Here is a 25,767-nt window from a genome sequence, read left to right on the forward strand (position 1 = left end):
CATTTACGGCAGTTACTGTTCTGGTTAAAAAACAAAACAAAACAAACAAACAAACAAAAAACAATAGCAAGGTTTTGCTTTTCTTCTTGTTTGTTATTATATCCCCTAAACATATTTCGTGTAGAAATTATCTACCTGTTTATCTGTGGACTTACTTATTTTAAGTATTACGGAGGGAAAACTGTGCTTTTGCAACTACTTTTTGATAGAAATCTTTCATACCATTGGAAACAATTTGTATAGTATAGTATTTTTACTTTCATATTTTCTCTATAAATTGTCCTTGTGTCTCAGATAATCAACACAGTTTAAACAATGATTAAATGAATGTTGTTATGTAGTACTAATAGATGTATGTTGGATATATAAATGTCAGATAAGGATAATGTATTACCAGAATGGCAAGAAATTCAGAGGCATGAGATTCTGAATTCTTAATTCTCCGCATGAGCATATAATGTTAATAAATATATCTGTAAAATTTTAATAATATTTTTTCAGTCATTCCTCTGTTCCCAAAAACAAATAAGTAACAAATAAACACCTCCCTATATAGTTTTTCAGTAAATTAAGCACATTGATTTTTCTGACTTGTTAATATTGCACGTTTTGTTATTTGTTTGTTTGCTTTGGTTTTTAGTATTACCTGTAATTTTATTTTCTAGGGAAAAGTGTCCACCAAAATAGTTTGGTTCAGTTTCTGTTTTAATTATTATAGCTGTTTCTTTGTAAAATGGAAACTTAGTAATAAATGTCAGTAATTAATCAATCTGTATTAAATGAAAAAAAGGGAAAGTTATTTCCTTGAAGGGGCAGAGCCAACCTGTAGCTACTGAAACCAGATGTTCAGACCATGTGATCATAGTAAGAATGTAATAGACAGTATAAAGAGTTCAGAGCACTATATTAATCATTATCACACCTTTATCTACAGGTGGTCAAAGTTTTTGAACAGATTTCAAAGAAATGAAAAATAAAGAAGTGCTTTTCCTCATATCAAAGAAAATGTAATGTAACAGTCTGAAAAAAATCAACAAGCAGGTAATCAAACAGAGTAACTAACTGGAGACTGTCAAGTACCAATATGCTAGCTGCACAAGTTAGTAGAACTGTCATGTGTTTTCCTTTCCTTTCCTTTCCTTTCCTTTCCTTTCCTTTCCTTTCCTTTCCTTTCCTTTCCTTTCCTTTCCTTTCCTTTCCTTTCCTTTCCTTTCCTTTCCTTTCCTTTCCTTTCCTTTCCTTTCCTTTCCTTTCCTTTCCTTTCCTTTCCTTTCCTTTCCTTTCCTTTCCTTTCCTTTCCTTTCCTTTCCTTTCCTTTCCTTTCCTTTCCTTTCCTTTCCTTGCCTTGCCTTGCCTTGCCTTGCCTTGCCTTGCCTTGCCTTGCCTTGCCTTGCCTTGCCTTGCCTTGCCTTGCCTTGCCTTGCCTTGCCTTGCCTTGCCCCTTCCCCTTCCCCTTCCCCTTCCCCTTCCCCTTCCCCTTCCCCTTCCCCTTCCCCTTCCCCTTCCCCTTCCCCTTCCCCTTCCTCCCTCCATTCCCCCCTCCTTCCTTCCCTCCCTCCTTCCTCTCTTTCTTCTTTCTCTCTCTTTCTTTCTTTACTATAAGGATGGGGCATGGTGGTCAGGAGTTTGAGAAATTTACATCTCTCTCCTCACGACCCTATTTTTTGTTCTAGTCATCAATTCAGCTCCTGGACATTTGCAGTACTGGTATAGTATGATTTTCCCAGAGACTCAGGCTTCTCCTTCAGTTGGGTCTTTTACTTTAATTTCCAAGTCATTTTGTCTGATCCCAACCAGATTCTAGAATCCTTCAGGTAGGAACTGTGTAAAAAACACAGTGCTGAGGCTCAATAAATACTAACACCCAATGTGAAATAACTTATGCAGCCTGAATTTATTATATTAAATGCAAACTATTATCTCAATATACATGTGAGTGGAGGGGAAGGAATGTGACAATTTAGGATAATGCTGTTAGGAGAACAAAAAAGACAGTCAAAAAGAAGCAAAAGCAAAGTAACCACACAAGTTGAAAAGTAAGGTTTCAGAAAATAGGAAAATATTTTGAGGAGAAAGAGATGCATTTGTTTTATGCTACATTATTAATGATTGGATGAATTATTGGTTTATGTCCCAGAATCTTTTCTTTCCTGTTTCCCCTTCCAAAATGTCATCTTCTCTCCTGTTTCCTATTTCTAAAACTCCCTTTTCCATCTCCATTGGGTTCTGAGCACTTTTCTTCCCATTTGAAATATCTTGTAGACTTAAATTGTCTACAGAACTTCAATTACAAGGACTCCTCTGAAAATAGTGCTACTTAATTGTGTTGGCCCACAACATCAGAGGCAGATGGAGGTGGTATGTCAGCAGAGGCTGAACCTTCCTGCCAATGTTCTGTTACATTTTGTTCACGTATGACGGAGTATAACAGAGGCATAGTCTGACAAAATGATGTCTGACATGGAAATTCTTATGAAGCAAATGTGTATTATTGAATTACTCCGTGCAGAAAAAATGACACTCACTGAAATTCAATGATGTTATGCAACAAAAAAACCAAAAATATTTCTACAACGTAACGTTTCTTCTCCACTTTATATAGATGGCTATATCTAAGAAAATATTGATTTACTTTACCATTATAATGAAAGCGTAATAAATATTCTGTCTTATCTTTAACTATCATTTTTGTTCTCTCAAGATTTGGAAATATTTCTCTGGAATCAGAAATGTATTGTCAAGCTGACGTAGATATTGTATTTAGAATACAAAATATTTTCAATAATCTATAGAAAGTATCAAATATATCTTACTGTTTTTTGGTTGTTTATTATATTACAGTAATAACATTTTGGAGGTGTTTTAATACTGTTGTGGAAACAAACCAATCAATCAACTATAACATTAACAGAATTCTTTCAAAGAAGCCTTGGAATTCAACCCCGATCTGTTTCAAGCACATTTTAGATGATACAAAAACCATTGTTGTAGATTGCATGAGAACATCAGGAAAAATAAACAAAAAATACAACAACAACAACAAAACCAACAAAAAACATCTTTATGCACTGTAGTGTCAAAACCAAAAAGGTAGGCTTAGTGTGTTAATTACACCTTCTTAGCTGTATGATCAAGTGAAAACTGATATTTAACTGTGCAAATTAGCATAACAAATATATCAATATTTCTGTCAAAAAAGAAAATAGTCAAAGTTAGCGTTGCTCAATCTCTTGCTTAATTGTCTCTGGATGTCAGACCATCTTTAATTTCCTATGGTGTAGTAATAGAAAGGCAGGAGATATGTTTGCATTGTCGTGCTTAATTTCTGTTAATGCTAACCACAATAACAGTTAGCAATCCTAACTTATGTAGTGACATAAAGCTGAATGGCAGCTTCACTCAGTATTTGAGTAGCAAGTGGCCACAGGGCCAATTATCTAGTTCTTTCTTGACCCAAGAAAAAAAGATCAAAGGAGATTTAGCAGTTACCTGAAATTTGAATACCACAGAATGCTACAGGTCTCATACTTAGTTATATCCCTACTTACTGCTGTGATCAGATCCTACAAGCATAGGAATTGCTTTTTCAACCTGAGTATAAATTAGTTTTAATTGTTCTGTTGCTTTTATTTATTTATTTATTTATTTGCAATGTTAATTTATCTGAATTATTAGCACATTTGTAATCTCTACATATATTCCATTCATTGATTTCACTTGAACTGAATGTCATGGAATCATAGAATCAAAAAATCACAGGGGTTGGAAGGGATTTCTAGCGGTCACAGAGTTCAACCTTCCTTCTAATGCAAGTTCCCTGCAGCAGCAGGTCATGCAGGTGGGCATTCAGACAAGTCTTCAATAACTCCAAAGGAGACTCTGAAATCTCTCTGGGTAGCCTGATCCAGTGCTCTGTTATCCTCACTGTAAAGTTCTTCCTCATATATGCATGGAACTTTCATGTTCCAGTTTTTGGCCAACATTTATTGCTTAATATCTAACTTCTGTTGTAAAATTCAGAGTACAAAATTTGCTGAAAGCATTTTGTATCACCTGTAAGTTAGATGTGTTTTATATCTCAGCAAATGCAGTGCAACAGTAATGATTTCACAATTTACTAAAAATCTGAAGAAGGATTGGCTATCTTGTTCTGTAATTGTGGTAACCAATTCTTAGTACTTTAATCACACAAGTGAAATAAATAATTTGCAGAGGAGAACAGCTTCAAATATAAAGCACAGTGCTCTAAAGTTTCAGAGGCTTTACTGTCAATTTCCACTAAATTTTTATTTATTTGTTTAAGAGTGCAATTTGGCAATTTCTTAAGCAGATAATCTAATAAAAATTAATTTCAATACTATAAATATATGGAATGTGCTTCCATCTTAAGATGAAGATGCCTAACAAGAGTTCTAAAAAATAGAAATATATAGTTTCATTATACCTGTGTACAAAAAGATAATTCAGTATTGAAAAATTAAGCACTCAAAAGTTCTATTCAATAACAAATTTCGTAATCATGGATAATATTGTCCCAAGTTAGTGCCGATACAAGCTTAACAACCAGGTTAATATTTTTCATTTCTTTTCTACTTCAATACTTTGTGATTTTCTTTGAGGAATAATTTTCTTTCTTTCTTTCTTCTTCTTCTTTTTTTTTTTTTTTTTTTTTTTCTGAATGCAAGGCAGTCTGAATGTCCTATGCATTTATTTGCTATATAAACACACACAAACAGCTGAACAAACAAAAACCCAACAAACAAAACCAAAGCAGAGAAACAACCATGTGTTAAACAATAATTAATCTCTATTTCTGAATGGGTAACAATTTCAAAAAATGATCCTCTTTTATCTCCTAAGTTTCTTGTTATCTGTCTTTGCTAGAAGCCCAGCAATCATTTCAAAGATGAATTTAACTGTGGGGAAAAACTGCTTCTGGCACAAACCAGCTCCTTTTTCTATATCTCATTTGGAATGCATTTGACCTATCACCTTTTCTCTAGCAAATCAGACATGAAGAGAATCACTTTTTTGCATTTCCTTTAGCAGAACTAGGAAAAAAAGGTTAGAAAACACAACTTTTTATTTTATTTTATTTTTTAATCAAATATCCCCAAATTATTTGCTTCAAGATGTATGTGACAATCGTACAGTTTACCTTGTAACAACCTCAGGGAGGGTCAGTCATGAGGATTCACCTTGTCTCTTTGGATGTCCAAGCAATAAATGCCTTGGGTCTTCCCTTTTCATTGATTCAACACATTTGTCTCTCTCTCCCTGTGCAGCAGTAATATATTTTCCATTTATTTTTCTCTTGTAATGGTATGACATTTAGTACTCCTAGTTAATTTTTGCTGATGAATTTCTAGTTAAGGTGAATCTATTTTTCAAAGAAATATATGAGTATATGCAATGAAAACTTTCATTAAGTCAGTGACTTTTTAAAAATGAATTCCTGTTAATAAAATAAAAGTGGATACCACCTAAAGGCAGAAATAAGGAAAATAGAATTTACATGCCTATTGGTTTTCAAAATTGATTTCCAGGAAGAAAACTAGAGGGACAGCTAACCTGAAAAGCACAGGAAAGCATCAGTAATATTTCTTATAGCTCAGAGCACTATAAAATGGACATTTTTATTTGATTTTAAATTACAGTAAAAACAAATTCCCAGTGCCTGGTTCACTTTAATTTCGTATCCAGTAATGCTAGAGTTTAACAGTGTAATCTCACTGAGTTTTGCAGCTATACAGGTATGAAACTAATGAACTAATGAATTCCTTTCTTTCAATGGAAGGAAAAATGTATACTTGAGTAAAACGCAAAAATTTTAACTATTTCCTGCCTGTCTTCCAGAATCCAAGAATTTATGCAGTCTGAGAATCTGCTGACACTAAGCAGATTGCTAGCAATGGTCTTTCAGATAATCGGCAGTCTCCAGGGAAAATAATCATTGCACTAATGACAACTTTTAAGGTAAATAGTATTTCTATAAAATCAAAACATCAACATTTGTGTAGACTAGAATCCCAGTTATTTACGTCAATAAAATATGCACTTTAGGACACGTTAGGTCACAACTGAGTAATGTATTATATTTTCCAATGTTTTTAGAAGGAATGAATAATGACAGTGGAAAGGTTTAAGTTCATTAAAGAAAAACAAATTTGGAGTACTAGAGCCCTTTATTTAGAATGAGATAGTGATATGAGGTGACAGTTTCTTTGTTTAGACAAGTGTCATAAGTTTATTTCACTGATGAAATTTTCTGAAGTCAAACATGGCAATGTTTTTGCATTCACACTAGGTAAATGATAACATCAACAGGATAACAATGATTTTGAACTGAAGTTTTAGAAAGAAACTTTAAAATAATTACTCTTCATTTGAGAAGAATGGCATCACTTGACTTAACCTGAACTTATGACAAAGATTAGAAATTTGATCTCCAAATTTTTGTTTTGATTCATTAATTATAGTTTCATGTATTTTTTTCCAATGCCAGCACTGTCTATTACTTAATGCCATTCTTTTCCTTTTGGATTGTTTAAATAGAGGATGTATGATAGAGTGAAACTGTTTCCAGTCACAGACACCATTTGGCTTTGCTAGTCAAACTACTCTTTCTTATGGCTATCTACTCTCTACCTTATAGTACATAGCAGAGATACAAAAATCAGCACCAAAAGAATCATTTGGAACACAGAATACTATAGCTGCCTAGTGTGGTGTTGTATTCAAGCCTGCTGATGAATTAGAAAGCTCTTACTTGCTGTAATACCATTGTATGTATTCTGCTTCCAGGTTACATGGATTTTCCAGGAAGGTCCATGATTCTGGTCTAGGTCATCTGAGATTGTAGCTTCTCTAATTCTGTTCCGCTTTGAAGAACGATTTGCAGACATGGATGACTAAATTGTGCATGGTACTTAAAGTTTTTTTCTATTCCTGTTCATTAATATTACATTTTCACTACTGGATGTACTATATCTGCACACTTTGGATCAGCACAGCTGGTTCACAATCCTTCTACAGTTAACTACTCACGCTGTCTTTACTTTTTCCTTCCTTCTTAGCTGATCAGAGCACAGTTTCTGGCAGACATAATTACTATAATTCAGTTAGATGTATTACTTTGCTTTTAGAGCATTTATTGTCAACCATTTTGTCTGTAAAATAGTTCTCAGGTCAGCTAAATCTTGATTTATTTAAAAACAAAACCAGATAATTAATAGACCACAATATTCATGCAAAATGCCCCAGCTCAAGAAACTGTATTCATAAATTATTATTGAACATGACTGAATGTGCACTACATTAAAAAATATATATATCCAGCCCTACATTCTATACAGTTCCCTGCTGCTTATTGTTTAGTTTAAGATGTACATCACTGATTATTTTCTTTTTGTACTTAGTACTTTAGTTTACAAAACCATGAAATAATGTTTACCAGACAGTAAGTTATAAGTAATTTCATTCTGTATGGAAACTGTATTTATCGTAAGAAATTCTTACTATTTCTTCCTCTTGATGTGCAGATATGCAGATACTAGTCAAATCCCATTGCTTTATCTCCAAAAGATTGAAAAATAACTAAGTAAAATGGAAGCTAGAGACACTAACAGTGAGGATGATCATATCATTACCAGATATTGCCTTTACTTCCTTTTATTCATTCATATACAGTTTTGATTTAAAAGATAATTTTTATTATGTTAGTTCAAAAATATTCGTCCTCTCTCCTGAGGGCATTTCACCCCTGCCAACAACAACAGTGCAAGAGTTTGATTGCTTGTTCTCCCCTCAAAGGGGCTGACATTTTGCTGATCATGTTTGTTGTCCTGATTTTGTAATTTTTGCTATTGGTATTCCACATCATAACATCATGGAAAGCACAGGTAATTAAAAAGTTAATACTCCACCTCACTGCCAGAGAGGAAGATACGCCACAGAAGTTACAGAATCTAGCCCTGCATTTTGCTTGCACACTGTCTGGAAGTGAGTGTGGAAGTGCATCCAAGCTGTTGCTTTCAGGTTTGCTCAGTTTCGGAAAGTTCTCTCTCTCTCTCTCCTATTTTACTTGATTTATTAATCTCAATTTCAATAGATTATATTATATTGTGTTATCTTGCATTCCGATATCATAGCTAATAAATTAGTTCTTCTCCTTAGATCATTGCCACTGTTCTGTTTTTTTTCCTTGAACACAGCTCGCATCTCCCTACAACTTTTCCCTTTACCTTCTGTCTTGCTCCAATTTATAGGAGGGAGAGGAGGTTCTTTTATTATCTATATACCCAGTGTGAGATTAAGAAACAACAGTTCAAATGCTGGTCCGACCAGTTTATTACAAATCTTAATCAGGGAAATCACAGAATCACAGAATCACAGAATCACAGAATCACAGAACTGTAGGGGTTGGAAGGGACCTCCAGAGATCATCGAGTCCAACCCCCCTGCCAAAGCAGGTTCCCTACAGCAGGTCACACAGGTAGGCATCCAGGCAGGTCTTGAACATCTCCAGAGAAGGAGACTCCACCACCTCCCTGGGCAGCCTGTTCCAAATGGGGAAGGGGAGGACGGACACTATTATGAATTAGGGTAAATGGAAGGGAAGGAGGGCAATAGAGAAGATAGGAAAGATGAAGCAAGGAGTCTTTGTAGGCAGCAAGAGGGACATAGTCACCACCACGGATCCAGCGTGGTTCATAGTTTAGTCTTTGATCTTCAGTAGTGGTGGGTCATTGGGCAGTGTTCTGTTGATGACGATGACAGTGATGACAGTGGCCCCTTTTCAATGCTTTCAAAGTGGTCAAGTCAGCTGTCTTTGGAGTGACAACTCAAACCCAACGTGGTTGGTGCTGGGTCTGGTCTTGTTTAACATCTTCAGCAATGACCTTAATGAGGGGATAGTGTCCACCCTCAGCAACTTTGCTGATGATACGATGCTGGGAGGAATGGCTGACACATCAGAAGGCTGTGCTGCCATTCAGCAAGTGGACAGGCTGGAGAACTCAGCAGAGAAGAACCAGATGAGGTATAACAAAAGCAAGAGTAGTCTTGCACCTAGGCGTCAACGGTTTACAGGCTTTTTGGCCATTTCTGTGACTAGCAGGACAGATTTGTGAATCTGCACCTCCAGAAAGGGGAAGCAGGGGACCACAAAATAATTTAAAACAGCAGCAACGATCTGAGGAGAAACAAACTAATTTACTAAATATGGTATCGGAATGCAAGATAACACACTATAATGCAACATAATTAGAATTGAAGCTAATAAATCAAATATAATGAGAGAAAAAATGTCTGAGAACAGAAGACCTTGTAATAATGTTGATGTGAGATGTGAGTCAGGTCGAGCAGCAGGGAAGAGAGCCGAAAAAAGGAACGTCTTGTGACTTTGATGGGGGTTATATCTGCTCGCTGAACACAAAGTGTTCTGGGGTATGTAGTTGTTCTTTTTTTTTTGGACAGGTGCCCAGAACTCGAGCATTAACCCTTTAACTCCCAGTGCACTGCATGACGTTATGATGTGGAATACTGATAACCAACAATTGTAAAATCATGACACTGGGGAGGAATAAACACATGCACAAGTACAGGTTGGGGATGACCTGGTAGAGAGGAACTCTGCAGAGAGGGACATGAGGGTCCTGATGGACAACAGGTTGGTCATAAGCCAGCAGTGTGCCCTGGTGGCCAAGAAGGCCAACGGCATCCAGGAGTGCTTTATAAAGAGTGTGGCCAGCAGGTCAAGGGAGGTGATCGTCCCCCTATATTCTGCCCTGGTGAGGCCTCACCTGGAGTACTGTGTCCAGTTCTGGGCTCCCCAGTACAAAAAAGACAGGGATCTCCCAGAAAGAATCCAGAGGAGTAACACGAAGATGATAAATGGCCTGTAGCACCTCTCTTATTGAGGAAAACCTGAGCAACCTGGGTCTGTTCAGCCTTGAAAAAAGAAGACTGATTAATGTCTATAAATATCAAAGGTGTGGGAGGCAAAGGGACGGGGCCATGCTCTTTTCAGCAGTGTGTGGTGATAGGGTAGGGAGAAATGGCCACCAACTGAAGCATAGGAGGTTCCGCAAAAATGTGCTTAAGAACTTCTTCATAGTGAGAGTGATGGGGCACTGGAACAGGCTGCCCAAGGGGGTTGTGAAGTCTCCTTCTTTGGAGACATTCAAGACCCACCTGGATGCCTACCTGTGCAACCTTGTCTAGGATGCCTACTGCGGCGGGGAGGTTGAACTAGGTGATCTCTAGAGGTCCCTTCCAGTCCCTACAATTCTGTGATTCATTCTGGACTCTGTACCACAGACTTGTCTGTTGTCATAGGAAATGTTTTTGCTTCAATGATCTATTGTAATTTACATATAAGACAATTTTTGATACATCAAAAGAAGGAGCAAGCCCAGAACATGTCTTTTTAACTAACTGATGTGCCTGACATAAGGGTGGGAAGAAGTGTGGGGACAGCAGCAATTGCTAACACTTAGTTTGTCACCTGCAGCACCCACAGCGATATTGGCATGAGTGACTGCAGCAGCTATACCTTGGCCCACTCCATTTTGCTACCTCACCTTCCTACTTACCAGCATCTCAGTCATTGTGGGAGAGCTGCCTCGTAGAAAAATAGAAAGAAACAGCTGGTCTGAAGGGTGATTGAAAAGTTACATCTGCTTCTACAAGATCTGCAGGTTTCCTGGATAAGGGAGGTTTTCCCTGCTTGTGCATATACCCTGTGATGACTGCAAAAGCAGGAACATCTGCTTGTGCTGAAAAGGCTGTTTTTTACTGGGCAAGGGAACATAAACCTCAGTCCAGATTCTATATCTTGACAAATTGTAACAGGAAAAGAAAATAGAAATGCTGTCACCTTTCAGGCATACATCCATGACAAACTGAACAAAGAATGAGATTTTTTTTAGGAGGATGAAGAAACATATCTCACAACAGTAAAATAGCCAACAAAATTTTCAGAAGTACAAAATCACAGATCTGATAGTCCTGAGCTACTCTGCATCATTTGATGCATGATCAATATAGAAGCAAGCATTGTCTTCCTGCACTTCCCCTTTGTTCTCCCCGTTTCAGAGGGGTGCTGTCTCTGATCCCACCCACCTACTTACAGTGGCTATGGGTTACATTTTTTCACTAAAACCTTCTGTCTTGTCAAGTTCAATAAAGTAGATTAAACTTGAATGCAACAGTTTCAGAATATAAAGACGTAATCTATTGCACATACCTTTTTCTCCATATTGTCCTGATAGATCACGTGTCAATCTCATTTTTTCAAACACATAAACCACAAATAAAAAATATATCCTTATCATCAATAAATGTAGTTAACCGTGAGAAATTAGCTGACATGGCAAGAACAGTGCTCTTGAGAACTGTACTCTTTTGTGGCTCCTTCTAGCCAAAAGCTATGTTCCAGTCTAAATCCCAATTGAAGGCTGTTATAACAAAACACTTTCATGCAACTCATCACACTGTAACAACTACAGTACCCATAATATCCTGATAGTACAAATTTTGTTGCATTGCTCACTGCATGAACTTTGAAAACACTGGTAGGAGTTATTGGCATTTCATACTGTTAAACTCGATGGTATCCAGTGAAAAGAAAAAACAAAAAAAAAAACAAAAAAAACCACAGAAGATACATTTACCTCTGTTTCTGCAATTGTAACTTATGACTTTGTTTCCCCCCTCTGTAGGCTTCCTTTTTGTGTTTTAATTTGTCTCTTTTACTTGCTCTTCCATAGATTCTTCCTGATATTTTTGCCCGACATCCTCTTTGTTGGAATATATCACTTCTGAGTTTGGAGGAGGTGATCCTTGAATATTAACCAGCTTTCTTGGCCTCTTCATCCCTATAGCTTTATCCAATAATACTCTACCAAGTAGGTGCCTGAATTGGTTGAAGTCTGCTTTCCTGAAATTTTGGATTTTGAGTTTGCTTTGAACCCTCCTCACACACCTAAGGATCTTGAATTCCATTATGGTCACTTCATCCAAGGATGCCTCTGAGCTTCACAGTCCCCACCAGCCCCTCTGTACTGATGAGAATGAAATTCACATAGTACCTCTCATTTTCGTCTTTTCTATCACTTGGAGAAGGAAGTTATCATCAAAGCATTCCAGGAATCTCCTGGATTGCCTATGCCCTGCTGCATTTTTCCTCCAAGAGAGATCAGAGTCTATCATGAAGATTAGAGACTGTGAACATGAGGCTGCTCCTACCTGCCTATAGACGACCTCATCCTCTTGGGCTTCCTGGTAGGATGGCCTGTGGCAGACCATTCCTATAACATTTATCCATCCTCAGATGGAGTTCTATGCACTCAACTTGAAATAGAGGGCCTGTGTTCCTAAAGAGCTTTTATTCTGTTCCAATACTCCAATCATAGGAGCCATGACAACGCGTCACTATAACGCCAATAAGATGGTAGTCCTGCAGGCATACATACACACATCTCTTGCTGTAAACACTGGACTTAGTGGCTGATGCTACCATTCCATTTTGAAAATGGAATGGCCTATGTGGCAGTGGGCTTGCAGACACCTGATGAATTTCACCTCTCTAAGAGTGGAAAGAGGGTCCTTGGGGAAAATATATCAGGGCTCATTGGCAAGGCTTTAAACTAGGTTCAAAGAAGGAAAAGTACAATACTGAACTTGCCCATTATAAGGTGTGGGATAGCATAGCTTGGTTAGAGGGATAAGGTGCTTGTGGGGACCCTAAATCTTATTCCTCGAGATCTGCTAGGATCACTGAAGCACACTTGAAATCTTATGACAATGAGTCAGAGACCAGTGAGGCAACATGAAAAAGTAACATGGAAACTCAAGGGAGATTTTATAAAGGAATTAAGAAGTTATCTTCCAAGAAGGTAACAAAGCTGGCTGTCCATCTGAATTGCCTCTACATCAATACATGCAGTTTGGGAAAAAAACAGGAGGATTTGGAAGCTGCCATGCTACTAAAAGAAACAAAGGAGTTGAACTAGATGATTTTAAAAGGTCCCTTCCAAATCAAACAACTATGATTCTATGAATTCCTTTCTGTTGCTCTTCCAGGGCACTCCTGCTGACCTATGATCCTTCTCCAGGCTATGGTCATTTATTGCTAGCACCAACCTGGCATGAGTGAGATGGAATTAATTTTCCTTCTTCTGAAAATCTTCATTTAAAGCCCTTTTCATCAGCTTGTCAAGCCTTTTTAGCAATGATGTCCTCCCCCTTTTCTGATGTATGGAACATACCATCCCTTGATGGACCAGGTTTCTCAGTGCAGATAGCCAAACCCCAACTAATCAACAGTTAGGTGATGTTAGGTGATTCAACACATTTGACTGATTCTCTCAAACTCATTCCTTTGACTGGGAGGATGGATGAAGAAACTATCTACTCTCCAAACTCCCATACTGACACTCTGATATGTCTGCAATCCTTGACATAACTCTGATTGCTGCTACCTTTATCACCAGCACACATATGAAACAAGAGAGGATAATATTATGATGATAAGAAGGAAAATTTACTTGTTTTTAAATCTGAACCAAGATTTTCTAAATTACCAATTTTTGTTTTCACACGTAACAGCAAAACATGAATCTAGTTATCAGAAGCCTTTTGTAGGAGTCAAAATTTATGAGAATGCTTACTCCCTGAGAATTGAAAAAAAAAATCATATTTCCAAAACATAGATGCAAATTATTATCTAAAACTAAGATAGAAAGAGAACACTTATTTGCACCTGTGATTGGTAGATAAGATAAATCATATTATAGTGGAAATACCCTTTTACAAGCTTTCAAAACATCTCCTCGTCTGTTTGTTTGCTTGTTTTTGAAAGTTATGTTGTCCTTTGTTTGATTTTGTGTCAATTATGAAACAAAATTTATAGTTTGAAAAGATAGTGTTTTAGGGCTTTTTGTGTTTTTTGTTTGTTTTTAATTTAAAAAATATATGTATGTACTAAAATAACAGTACTATGATGGAAAATTACTTTTTATTACCCTTCCTTATCCTTTTAATTTTTTGCTGTCAGAAGACTTTTGCATAAAATTTCCTTTATAATAAAATTATTTTTATCTTCATTTCATCTGTAAATTTCAATGAAACTCTAAGATATCTAGAAGAATATGTTATACGGTTGTTGGGTTTTTTTTAATTATTATTTTAATATTTTGCCATACCATTTCTGTGTGCAAATAGTCATAATGGAAATGATGATCCAATTTCTGGAGATTTTTTCTCTTGAGCACAGAATTTTTGTGAAGATTAACCCATTTTATTTATGATAACAAATTTTATTTGGAGATTATACAATGGATTCATCAGTAGCATCACTGCTTTGTGTCTCTCTGGCACACCACAAAACAGCTGTAAGTTCTCTGCATTGGTTGGCTTTGCAGTTGCTTTCTGCTGCCAGCATGACACAAAGCAGCAAGAGCACACTGATGAATCTGGTTTGTACATGTTATTCCCTAGATTAGATACACACTTTACACATCACTGCTTAGGATTTTGGAAATTTCATTTATAGACCAGACAACTTAACGACTTAACGAGAAGAACAGAACAGGCAGACCAACAAGCTGACTGGCTAGCTTTTTTTTTTTTTTTTTTAATGAGTTAGATACAGATGCATTTTGAAGTCTTTAAACCAGGAATCCCTCACAAGTTTCTCTCAAAGTTATATGCTGTATACACAGTGCACTACAAAGAAATCATAATTTCTCATTTCCTGTGCTAATCCTTGCCTTCCAGAGGTTTTCATTAGACCTTGACTAAAATTCAGCACACATCTTTCTATGAAATTTTTTTCTTTTTTTTCTCTTTTGCAACCATAACGGTTCTTCTACTGTTTCAACCAGTTTGCATCCTAGTTGTTTTTTCATATATATATATATATATATTTTAAGTTGCTAAAGATTATAGCTTTCCTTGAGTAAATCTAACATGAGTTCTCAGATTTTCATCTATGTTACTATATTGTTATTGAATCCAGAATTATCAACTAAGCTCAGGAAAGGATAGTGACCTGTTTCTGGCACTCACAGACTGATTCAAAAACCATCAATCCATCCTGATTACTTTCAGCTGTATCTTGAGTCCTACTTAAGGCATTTCTTGTCTGTATCAGAAGACATTTCTGCAAGACTCTAAACAGAGTTAGCTATCCTATCCTCTCTGAAGTAAAAGTAACAAATGGTTTCCACAGTATGTGGATCGAACTTTTTCCTCTCCAATTTTTATTTTCTTTTTTGTCTATTTTTTTTCTTTCCCTTTTCTTCCTTTTCTTTTTTCTTTTTTATTTTTTTCTTTTTCTTCTTTTTTCCTTTTTTTTATCTTCTTTTTTCTTTTTCCATATTTCCTTTTTTTTTTTGCACTTTTTTATTTTTTTCCCTTTTTCTCTTATCATAAGAAATGTTTTATGTTTATGTTTTGTTGATGTTTTTTCATGCTTTCTTTATTTTTCTGTTTGCTTTTGGACTGGAGAGTGCATTTGGTTGTTGATATGTCTGACCAAAAAAAGTTGAAACATCACTGTAAAAAGAGAATTAGGTATTTTAGCTCAACTCCTTTAGATTGCTGGGTAAGAATATTGTTGTCAGAAGTATTTCTCAGTACATTTTTGTTTCCAAAGTCAGTATCAACAATGATTCTGCAGCTCAGGAAGGAAATATATAACTACCATATCAATGGAATGTTAATCCTTCTAAATAACAACAAAAGTGTCTACAACAGAGCCAGTCAGCCAGGGCTTCTCCTATTTTCAATGAAAAAATATACATTTTTAGATCATGACTCATCTGAACTAGTTTTGAGAATAATTGCATCATTTGATTTATTTCTTTTTTTTCCTCTGTATTAAACTACAAAGATATCTGAGCATATCTAATCTGGATATAGACATAAACATAAATCCTTCCCTTGGTCTTTATCCACTGATAAGCTTAAGTGGTTTGTTTTATTCATAACATTCATCAGTTCTGCCTAATAAGACACATTCTGTGAAAAAATAGGCAAATAAAAGTCCTGTGCTCTGAAACTATGATCTAATGGTATAATCAAGAGCTAGTGAAGGACTGTAACAAAGTTACAGACAGGAGGAGCAAAGAGATTACTATTTGGTCTCAGTGAACTACCTGTCCAAAACAGCAGGTATTGTATATACTTCCTGTTTTGGAGAATGCTATTTAAAGGTACATGTGTTCCATAAAAGTCTAATATATTTATAACCTTACCCTCCAGCTAACAGTTCTAATTAACACATTTAAACATATGGTAACTCAGTTGGTATTTAGAAATACAGTCCTTTTGCAGATATGCAGAGTTTCACACTGCCAGAGTTATTTGAAATTAAGAAAAACTATGAGTTAACAGCTTTCTTTGCACTCTCAGAAGAAGGCTATGGCAGAGAAAAGTCAAGGCAAAAACACAATCCTACTCCTCAATCAACATATTTGGTGAAATATTATACCTGGTTTATCATTATAGCTGGATTGTTGATAAGAAATCAGGACTCTGGAACAGCACTACCTTGGCTAGATGCATTAGCAGGAATCCTGATGTTAGGTTGTTGAATGAGACTTATATGCAGCAATTCAAGATCATAAGTGGATTCAAAAATAAAATCTCCGCACTCTGTATTAATCTATACTCTGACCAAGTCTCTAAAAGACTGAGATTTTGTCATTATTATTAACCACATGGGTTTACCAAAAAAGAAGAAAAAAAAAAATCATTTCTACTCAGTAATTACAAGCTCAGGCTTTTAACTTAACTGGTTCATTTATCAAACCTCTATGAAATAGCCCAGCCTGCACTTTTGTAAAGAGTGAAACTAATTCTGCTTTTTATAATTATGTATTAGTTAGCATGTAGTTACATAAAACTAAAGACTGCGTTTTAAAATTATTTAATAGAGAGTATTATTACTAACTAAACAGAATATACTCACTAAGCCATGACAGTCATTCTAACATGCTACAGAAAAGTGTAGGAGAAACAGTACATGAGAGGTGAGAGATAGGTAACACGTGATTTTCTTGCTTTTCCCCCTCTCCCCCCACACCCCCGCGACACTTTTTCTTTGTAGGAGATTACTTAATATCAGAAATATACTGCCTTTGCTCATTAAAATGTGAAAACATTTACAAAATAGGGCAGAGAGTCTTCTACCTGACTGGCCATGTTACATTTGAAGCTAAATATGGATTTCCATTGAACTAAATGGCCAGCACGTATGAACTTTTGAGCAGCATGCGGCTTTTAAGCAGTTTCAGCACTTCCCCATGCTGAGATAGCACCATGCATACGGCAGGAAGGCTGCTGAAAAATCTCAGCCTCCAGCTGTGGGAAGAAGTGAGGCAGCCAGCACTGTGGAAACCAGTATTGTCCTATTATCAAAGGCTACAAATGCATACTTGTGCAACCCCTTCCTTTCACTGAGTGCACTTGGGGTACTAAAAACAGACCTTATCACCTGAGTTTTCTCTCAGCATCTGTCTCCTGACTGGATGACAAAAATCTTGTCAGCCTGATGAGTACAAGGAAATCCAAAAAGCTCTAGTGTAGGTGGCCACTAGAATTACAAAATAAAATTTGCACTTGTATGATTTTACATCACATTGACAAAAATAATTTGCTGTACCAATTAAAGCTGTAAATAGTGGCAGTGTTAACACCACAGCACAGAGCTTTTTCAACATTATTGAGAGCTTTCCTTGAAAAGAAATTAAAAGTCTCGTTTTTCTGTATTTCTCATGTTCATCAAAAAGTAGTTGTTCTTGTTTGCAGTGCAAACAACTTGGAGAACATTTCATAGAGATTTTCATCTACTGTTTTATATGTGAATTTAACCATTCTAATTCCTAAAAACTGGTTTTGTGAAGCAAGACTGTTTGCCAAAAACTTCTGAAAGGTAAAAATACATAAAATGTTTTATGAGGCTTTTAAAGACTTGATAGATATTCAGCACAGTCTATTCTCATGCTAGATGGACAAGAACACGAGGTCTCTTATTATTCCCTGTAAAACCAATGACACTGAATCAACTGAAATATTGCACACGGAGTCACAGGCACAGTATAATAGTACTTTCTGAATGGTAAGAACACAACAAAGTGCATCTCAAGAGCTTTGTTTGTATGGAGCAGACCTCTTCTCAGAATGGACTGTCTGAAGAGGGTTTGCTTAATGCACTATTTAATTGCATGGCTCTTCAAGCTCTCCCCATTCCATTATGATGTGCACCACTGCTCCTTGGTTATGAAAGCAGAAGCAAAACAACAGAAAAAAAAAGAAAAACAGAAACAGAAAAAAAAAAGGCAGGGGCTTACTTAACCCCAATGTCTTCCATTCATTTTTCAAAATGCTTGAGTATTTAACAGTGGACACGATCAGACAAAATCAACATTCATCACATATGAATATATAATAATGGATAAAGAGCAGATGATACCTCTGTACATTACAGACTACGCCATTAAAGACTTGTTTTTATGGTGGAAATGATAGGATTTTCAATGGAAATTGAAATCACATAAACCTTGTGAATGTGACACCGTGCACGAGGAACAAATTGAAAAACAATGACTTCTAATATAGCTCTGCATTCAAAGCAATAAGATAAAAATTTTATACAATACAATTTTTCTAGAGAAATTTATATTCCTTTGTTCTTGATTGCTTTAGCAAAACTTGAGAGTGTAAATACCTCTAATAGTTATATATGATCACTACTTATGTAAGCACATACTTTAGTCAGCACTACAAATTATATGGTATAATGAGTGGCGCCACTAATTACATGAAAATGCTTACCATCTATGAAGTACTGTTTTTATTTTCAATAAAGAATGACCAGGGCATGAGGTGAAGAAGATGTAGAGAAATACTGCTGTAAGATGGAGTTTTGTTTCAAGTGGGTTGCCCCTTTTCACAAAGAAATCAAACTGTGTTAGAGTATGTATATATGAACTCTTTATGAAGTCTAGTATGTAATATGTTGAATCCTGAAGGCTTAATTGCACTTTCTAGCAAGTACTGAGATCCCAATCCAATCCAGATAGGAATATTGTTGCAACCAGGAAATCACTTTCTTTTTCTAGCAGAAAGATAAGAAGAAATATAAAAGACAAAAGATGAAAGACAAAAGAACATACTGTACTAGTTCAATCTGATTAAATATAATTGGATCCTCAGCCTAGCTGATCAGAAAGTCAGAATCATGGAAAATACAGGGTAATATACTGCTTTTCAAAATACTCAAGACCATTAGACTAGAAGTGCACTTTTATCTTCCACTGCAAAAGATTAGTACTATTCTTAATTAAATAATTATCCCTTAAAATCTACACTCAGAGTTATTCAAGAAAAAGCTTAGATGAACATGTTTGATCTAAAAAATCTTTCAAATAGTCATGTGTGATGGCTTACATGTTTTGTAAAAGGATTTTTATCATGAGTTTTTGTTATCTGGATAATGAATAAGTATGTTTTTCAAAATCATTTTCTATTTTTTCCTGCAAAATTATGGCACTCATACTATATTAGAGTGTTTTCTGTGCAACTAAGACTACTGAAGCTGAGTGGCAAATTGGATTTCATAACATTCACTGGCCATAATTAATAGGCTGCACATTGCTTTTCTGTACTCCAAGGAACACATTGCTGACAGTCTCCCAACAGTCAAAAGAGAAGACTAGCTGCCATCTCAGATTAAGCATCACTAATCTTGGAAAGCAGTCTGACTAACACATACAGTGATATCCATTCTGCTGGTGGTGAAGGGAGCTGAGGATTGCAAGCTCTGGGTCAAATATTTTTTTCTTTCCATTTGATTTTTCTCACCTTATTGTCCCATAAACAGACTTCCTGTCTTCAAAATTATCAGTGCACACCTCCCTGGTCTCTTGAATCTTCTCGGTTTGCATCCTTTCTCTCAAATGCTGTTTCTTACAAAGCTGTAAGTTCGGTTTATCCAACTCTTCTGCAACTCACCCTTGATACAATATCTCTGCAAAAATAGAGATTCATTTCAGGTTGAAATGTTTCAATTCATTTGATTTCAAACTGCTGCCAGCTCACTTACTTGTAAATGAAGAAAGTAGAACTTAAAATGCAATGTAAATATACATTTAAAAATAAAAATATCCCACAAGAGACTCACTTTATCCCTAATGTAATACAATATAGCATAGAAAATTGAGAGCTACATGTGAGAAATCAGAAATGAAAGAATGAAAACTTATTAGACTTTTTATTTTTCATCCCATAAGAGAGACCTATTTCTTCTTCCAGATGTTTTTATTTATTTATTACAGAGCTTTGTAAAGTTATTTACAGAACATTGTGAATTGAAATACACAAATGTATATTAGTGTTATCTTAAAGAATATATTCAATTACAACCAACACACACAGGCACATAAAGATTTTTGGAGTGCATAGTAATTTTGTATATAATTAATATCTTTTTTTTTTTTTTTTTTTTTTTTTTCTTTTTTCTTTTTTTCAAATCCAGGATTAGTGGGCTTCAATGACAATTAAGAACTGTTTGTATTCTTTCTCTTCTATTCTGTGGATGCTGTCCTAGAGGGTCTATTATCTTCTCAAGCTTTGTTTTACTACTTAATACTGTTAGCAAATGTCAATATTCATCAGTTTCACAATTTGTTTTACTGCAGGAAGTGTTTACCATTGAACAGAAATGATAGGTAAAATGTCATTAGAAAAGCAGTGTTAAGCACTGGGACCCAGATCTTCAGGATGATATTTTTATGATTATTTAATAGCTACAATAATTATCCTTTTCTGATAGTAAAAAAAGAATGAATCCTTCCAGTACTTCATTCACTGTATCTACCAGAGGAGAGAGAGACACAATAAAATAAATAAATGAATCCCAAAAACACATTTAACCATCCACAGACAAATTTTCTACTGCTGTTGAACTTTGTAGAGATTTCACAGCAAATGACACCTGTAGGAATAGCAAATTGCTAATTGTGCATAATGTGTGTCAGGCCACTATTCCTAATCTCCTCCAATAGTATTGTAGGAAGTAACTGAGATAATGTTGATAACGAACTATTGTGAGCACTGCTGGTACAACAGTGAGACTTTCTTCATTTTTCTCCCACTCTACCCCTGTCCAGGAAGCAGGCTGGTGGTGAATTAGAATTTGGGAGAGGACATAACCTGAGCAGCTGACCTCATTGGACCAAAGTGATATTCCAAGCAGACTAGCAGCATGCTCAGCACTAAAAACTACGGAGAAATAGCAGTTGGAGACTGGTTGGACATCAGTGTACTTGTGGGAGGTGGAGAGTTATTTCCTTTTCATAACTTCTTTCATCATTTTGTTTTGCATTTTTTTCTTCCTATTTCCTTCATTTATTAAACTATGCTCATCTTACCCATTAGTTTTTTCTCTTCTGCTCTTGCTATTCTTTCCCCTTTAAAGTCAGAGTTCAGTGAGTGATTGTGTGATTTTCATTTGTTCACTAGGGTCAATCCACCACAGCATAAAAATATTTTACTGTGCTTTTTTTCTTAATTGTATGTTTCATATAGATGATATATATATGAGTCTTTATGAGGCTTTGTGAGTCTGTTTTCTAACATGGTGTGACAGGAAAAGAATTTGATTGAAAAACAAGTCAAGGGCACGCATACTGGGCACGTGTAACTGTACATCATATCAAACAAAGGAAATAAGTCAAACTAGCTAATAGATATTAGTTGCAGTGCATTTTTTATTAATTTTTGAAAAGAATTTGTAAAGTGATCTAAGTGATTACTAACTCAGGTGAAATGATACTTGAGAACAAGTATGCTTATTTCTAATATGTGTTACTTAGTGCAAATTGGTATTTTTAGAAGGTTTTCTCTTACTCTCTACACTTGCAGAAAGTTTTCTTCCTATTTAGGAAAATAATTTTGTCTTTTTCTTATTCTGCTGACATACTCTTTATTATTTTAAAAATATCATGAACCACAAATTTAATTAAAAGCTACAAGCCTCTAAACTGCCCTACTATATTCCTATTTAAGATATAACTGAAGAGGAAGGATCCTAAACTAGGCATCATTTTTGACACAGTCTTCTCTCCTGAGCCTCATAGCCAAGGTACATCTAATTTTTGTTGATTCATTCTGCATAACAGCTATAAGATACCACACTCTTCTCTGTCTATGCAGCTAAATTTCTCCCAAGACCCTCATCATCTCGTATCTTGCTTATTGCAATCTTACTTTTCAGCCTTGAGAGAGATGATCTTGCTCACACAAATCTATTCTGAATATTGTTTGCAAGGAGTATTTTCATAGTTCCCTTTACATCTTTCTACTGATTTTTTTCTCTATCTCATCAAATATACACTATTTTTCTTTATTAACAGGCACCCTAATGGCCAATACTCACACTATCTACCTAGCACTGTTGTTTTCTACGAGTCCCAGTCTACCCGCCTTCATCACTCGTGTTACAATTTACAGCAAGCAATTTCAGGTTTACTCTCATACTGCCTTTCATGGTTGGAAGGATCTCCTTTAAAAGCCCCCTAGAGCTATTTTGTAATCCACTATCAATTCTCTTCCTAAAACTGTTACCGGCTACAACACATAAAGGAAACCAAAGCCTCTAGGCAACTGATACACTAAAACACTGCCTACAATGCTAAGCAGTGTTTGTCTCATGATTTCTTTGCAGTTCTCAGCATTCTCCATTCGTTGCTTAGACCATAAACTACACTAGGTCAAGAAACGTCTTTTGTTTTGTTTTAAAACTCATTGGAGAGAAGAGACAGAACTTATTATTTGAATTCCTAGGTATTACCTGGTTACAAGCAGTAACAGATGATGCTATTGTAGTGTTTCTGATATTCTAGTATTGTCTTGTATTAGGTGCCCATTTTAAGTAAATTTTATTCCTATTTTTGTGTCTTTTTTAGGTACAAATAAAAATCTACATTGGAAAAAATATTTAGATTGAAAATGTATGCACAATTGACTTACAGAAAAGCTACATTTTAAAATATAGAGTAGTTTTAAATTATTATATAGGTATGACTCCATTATGAATGTTATAAATATATCTAACCTAAATCTACGCTCTTTAAGCTTGAAACTATTTCCTCTTGTCCTGTCACCACAGATCCTGATAAACAGTCTGTCCCCTTACTTCCTGTAGCTCTCCTCCAGATACTGACAGTTATTGGCAACTATCAGGTCACTTCAGAATCTTCTCTTCTGCAGGCTGAACAAACCCAGCTCTCTCAGCCTTGTATCATTTTTGTGGCCCTTCTCTGAACACCTCCAACAAGTCTATGCCACCCTGTGCTGAGGACTGTACATCTAGATGCAGTACTCCAGCTGAGGCCTAACTAGTGCACAGTAGAATGGCAGGATCACCTCCCTTGACCTGCTGGGCACACTTCTTTGGATGCAGCCCAGGATACAGTTGGCTTTCTAGGCTTTAAGGGCAAATTGCTAGTTCATATCCAGCTTGCCATTCACCAGTACCCCCTGGTCTTTTTTAATAGGGCTGCATTCATCCCTTTCATCCCCCAGCTTGCATTGGTAGTGGATGTTGCCCTGACTCAGGTGCAAGAACCTGCACTTGAATTTGTTGAACCACATGAGGTTCACCTGCACCCACTGCTGAAGCCTGTCTAGGTTCCTGTGGATGGCATCTCATTCCTCTGTTGTGTTGACCACACTCCACAACTTCGTGACATCAGCAAACTTGCTGAGGGTGGACTTGACCTCAATGTCAATATCACTGATGAAGATATTAAAGAGTATCAGTCCCAGCACTGACTCCTGAGGGATACCACTTGTCACCAATCTGCATACAGACATTGAGCTGTTGACCACCACTCTCTGGACTCAATCCTGTAGCCAGTTCTTTGTGCACCGAACAGTACAAATCCATATCTTCCCAAACTGGAGAGAAGTATTTTGTGGGGGACTGTGTCAAAAGCCTTACTGAAATTGAGATAGATGACATCAATGGCTCTTTCCTTGTCCGCTGATTCAGTGACACCATCATAAAAGGCCACTAAATTGCTCAAACAGGATTTGCCCTTGGTGCAGCCATGCTGGTTCACCCGTATTGCCTCCCTGCATTCCTGGAGGATCTGCTCAGTAATCTCTCCTAGCACAGAAGTGGGACTGACAGGTTGGTAGTTCCTGGGGTCATTTTGTTTACCATTCTTAAAAAAGGGTGTGGTGTTACCTTTTTTTCCAGTCACCACAGACTTCACCTGATTGCCATGACTTTTCAAATATCACTGAGAGTGGCTTGGCAACTACATCAATCCTCTTGGACTTTCATTTTCTGGTTAAGGTAACAGTAGAAGCCTTGCTTGTTCTTCTTGGCATGCTTTACTGAGTTTATTTCAAGCTGGGTCTTGGTTTTCCTGATCTCATCCCTACACAGCCTAGCAGCTTGTTTATTCTTTTCCCACAGTACCTGTCCCTGTCTCCACTGCCCGTGCATTTTTCTCTTGCTCTTCAGTTTGACCAGTAGATACTTTTTCAGTCATGCTGATATCCTGCCTTCCTTTCCTGACTTGCTACACCTGGGGATGAAGAGCTCTTGCACCCTGAGAAAAGCTTCCTTAGGGATCTGTCAGCTATGCTCTGCACCCTTGCTCATGAGAACAGTTTCCTGGAGTGTTCTGATGACTAACACCCTGAAGAGCTGGAAGATAGCTTTCCTAAAATTTAGTATCCTAATTTTATTATTTGCCTGTCTCATATACCTCCAGAGCATGAACTCAACCATAGCATGGTCACTACATCCCAGGAAGCCTTCAATCCGGATGTCACTGATCAGTTCATTTGCACTGGTGAACAACAGATCCAGTACTGCATTCTCCCATTGGTGGAGTCAGCCGTTACTTGACTCAGGAAGTTATCTGCAATGTATATCCTCAGTACCTACAACTTTCCATGCTACTTTTCCAGCTCATGTCTGGATGGTTGAAGTCCCCCGGCAGAATGAGCGCTTGTACTCTCAATGCCTCCTGTAGCTGGAGGTAGAGGGCTCCATCAACAGGCCCTGTTTGATCAGGTGTCCTGTAGTAGACACCAATCACAAGGCTCCCTTCATTGCTTCAGTCTCTAACTGTCACCCTTTAAATGTTTTTGAGGCCAGTTTAGATTAGTTCCTTGACTTACTGGGGCACTGAATCCACAGACCCATAAACCAGGAGAGGGAGGAGGAGTGTATAGAGAAAGACAGGGAGATGAGCCTAAAAACAAAGCAGCAACAACGAGCTAAGGGAGAAAACTGATTTACTAAATACGAATTGCGAATTACGAATAAATACGAATACTTAATACTAAATGCTTGATTTAGTTTGCTCTGATTTAGTGTGCATGAAATGTGTAGTATCACTGTAGTCAGACAGCTGGTTATATGTCTGTGCTAGCTTAAGTGTGCAGCTAATGCTGCTTTTGTTAATTTGAAAACTATGCTGCCTAAAATTATTTAAGATTGGGCTTTCCCATTCAAAAGCATATCTATTTCGAAGATCTAAGAAGAAAACAGCAGATATCTGGATGGTTGAGGGATTTCAACCACCTGGATATCTGAAGGGATAGCGGTATGGTGGGTGGCAGACAATCCAAGAGATTCCTGGAATCTGTCAAGAATAAATTCCTGGTAATCATTCCTGCAGTAATCATGCCCTGGTGGAGTTTGTGATCTGGAAGAATGCAGACCTGGCATAAACC

The sequence above is a fragment of the Lagopus muta genome, chromosome 1 (genome assembly GCF_023343835.1).
Source record: "Lagopus muta isolate bLagMut1 chromosome 1, bLagMut1 primary, whole genome shotgun sequence".
In the NCBI taxonomy this organism is placed as follows: Eukaryota; Metazoa; Chordata; class Aves; order Galliformes; family Phasianidae; genus Lagopus; species Lagopus muta.